Genomic DNA, 2,907 nt, shown 5'->3' with positions numbered 1-2,907 from the left:
CGTCGCTCACGCGGTCGCGTGGGATTGGTATTGGGTAAGTGACGCGATCGCAAACGCACAAGAGCCGCACGATTCCAGCCCAACTTTCTGTTCGTTGGATCCTTACGCCGATATATATATCACGCGGTCGCGTGGGTCACGCGGTCGCATGGGTGGTGTTTTTCGCGATATGACGCGGTCGCATGGGGCATGCGGTCGCGTCGTGCACCCCCTTTTTTTTTTTAACTGAAAAATGCAGGATGTAGTGATTAACATGAATGCTATGCATGATTCCAGGTTAATGTTAAAATAAAAAAAAAAGGGTAAATTGAAAACAATAAACAAGAAATAGATTGAGAAAGAAGCGACCATACCATGGTGGGTTGTCTCCCACCTAGCACTTTTAGTTAAAGTCCTTAAGTTGGACATTGGAAGAGTATCCTGTTATGGTGGCTTATGTTTAAATTCGTCCAAAAATTTCCACCAATGCTTGGAATGCCAATAGCCTCCGGGGTCCTAAACTAGGCATGCAAAGCTTCTGAGCAGCTTCAAACAGATATTCAGCCTCCCGGGATGACGAATGTCAGAATATAAGCCATGATCCCAAGCTATGTTTTTAGATCCGCCTCCGTTTTGATTTGTAAGTTTCCATTCGGGCGGGTTAAAAAGTAGAATCTCACCGTGGTGACCAAACGTTTTCCGTGATCCATGCAATTGAGCATGATACCAATCCGTGTACTTCGAGGTAAAGCGTGGAACCTTATTGAACCTGGTGCACCAGTTCTGAGTACGAGTCAATTCCCTTTTACTCTTAAAGCCGCAGAGAGCTCTAAGTTGGCCATCTGTTTCAAGCAAACCATATTCAAGTGAATAAGTAAAATTATAAGTTAAGGATTGTGCCCACTTGAAGCTTGTATTAGGTGGTAATGGCCTTGGGATAGGTGTTTTTGGTGGTTCTGCAAGTTCCGTTTCCTTGTGCTCTTCTGTGAATTCTTCCACTTCCTTGCAAAGATCTTCAATTGTATCTGTATCCTGGTCAAAGTCTTCTATGTCTTCCTCATCACTCGAGTCATAGATTGGAGGTTGAGAGAAATCTACCTCCGCATCATCTTCATATTCACTTGGAGAAAATTCTTCGATTTCAGAGAATTCACTTGCGGACGCAAGTTCATCACTAGGAGAACTAGACTTGTGACTATCATCATCAAGGAAATTTGCTTCTTGGATTATTCCGTCTGATTCTTCGTAAACGACTTGCCTTGGAGATTGTACGGTATCCTCCTTAGCATCAACTGTAGCATCTTGGACGGAGTTTTCCTCAATTCTGGATTCCCAAGGAAGTTCAGCATCTCCTAGATCTTCAACCAACTCTTCTTCTTGAACAATGACAGCTTCTTCCACTTGTTCTAGTATGAATTCATTCTCTGTCTTGTCCACTGGAGTCTCTAGTATTTCTTTCATGCTACGCTCTTCATCGGGCTGTCCACATGGAGCTGTGGTTGATCCTTGTATATTTGAGTGCCTAGTGGCCCATTGAATTAGTGCTTGCTCCAGTTGTTGAATGGTTGTTTGAAATTTAATTACTGTTTCTTTTAGGTGATCCTCTGCTTCGCGGTTTGCCGGACTTGGACATGATACAAAGGAAAGTGGTGATGATTGGGAACGATTGGATTGGTATTGGGGTAAGGAAGGATCATATGATGGCGAATGGTGAAGAGAAGCTTGTGAGTGTGGTGGTTCGAGGTTATGTTGAAAGGATGGTTCATATGCACGGGGTGGGGCTTGTTGGTAATTACAAGGTTGTCCACCATGTCTTTCAGCTGGGTATGCACGGTAGAATGGTCTTTGTCCAGGATATCTCGGAGGGTGTTGCTGCCAAAAGGGTTGATTAGATCCTCTTGGTTCCATCCATCCTTGATTGGTCTGACCTTGATGCACATTCCTGCTGTAACTTCTATTTCCTTTAACAATATTAGAACCAAACTCAAAGCGAGAGGGGTGAGAGTTCATAGTAGCAAATAAAGATAAAAAGGAAAAACAAAAATAAATAAACAAGCAAAAGAAAAAAAAATATTTGCAATAACCAATAATAAGGCACACGTTAGCAGTTCCCCGGCAACGGCGCCATTTTGACGTTCGTGATTTCTGCCAGTAAAGAATGTCATAAAAACAGTCGCGTTGTAGATATAGTATCTAAACCGACAAAAATCCCTTTCATACAAACGTTTGGGTGTCACAAGTAACAAACCCCTTAAAAATTGTTAACCGAGTATTCAAACCTCGGGTCGTCTTCTCAAGGAACTACGAGGAAGTATGTTCTTATTATTGGTTATAAAGGTTGTAATCGGGGTTTAGAAGGTGAGAAGCAAGTAATTTAAATGACGAGTGAATTAAATGGCAATTAAAAATAAATAATAACTGTAAAATAACTTTTGGCAAGATAAGGGAAATTAGAGGTCCAACTTAGTTATCTCTCTCAACTATAATGAAAGTTGAATCTAAACTCCACTTGGTCAACCTTTACCAGGGCAAAGGAAAGTCAAGGGACTAATTAAATTGACTTTTGAATCCTAATTATTTCCTAAGAAAAGGTTGGGATTATTTAAGTTCAGCTCAATTAGCAAGATAACGATTATCAATTACGTTGAGTTTAATAACTATTGAGTTGCTGAATTCTTAACCAGGACCAAAAGGGGGGAAAAAAGTAAAATTGCTGAAATAATAAAAACGTCCTTAGATGGGAAGCAATGATAACTTAAATCAAAGAGAACAATCATAAACTGAAAATACCTCAAATATCATTAATTCAAATAACTGTTTGTAATATGAAAGAATTCATAGATCCAATTATAAAGGTAAATAGCCAACTCAGATACTGAAATAAATAAATAGAGTAAAAGGGAAGTTTAAAACAAAGAAATATAAAAC

Source organism: Arachis hypogaea, chromosome 20 (genome assembly GCF_003086295.3).
Source record: "Arachis hypogaea cultivar Tifrunner chromosome 20, arahy.Tifrunner.gnm2.J5K5, whole genome shotgun sequence".
Classification (NCBI taxonomy): Eukaryota; Viridiplantae; Streptophyta; class Magnoliopsida; order Fabales; family Fabaceae; genus Arachis; species Arachis hypogaea.
Note: the sequence above shows the minus strand (reverse complement) of the source record.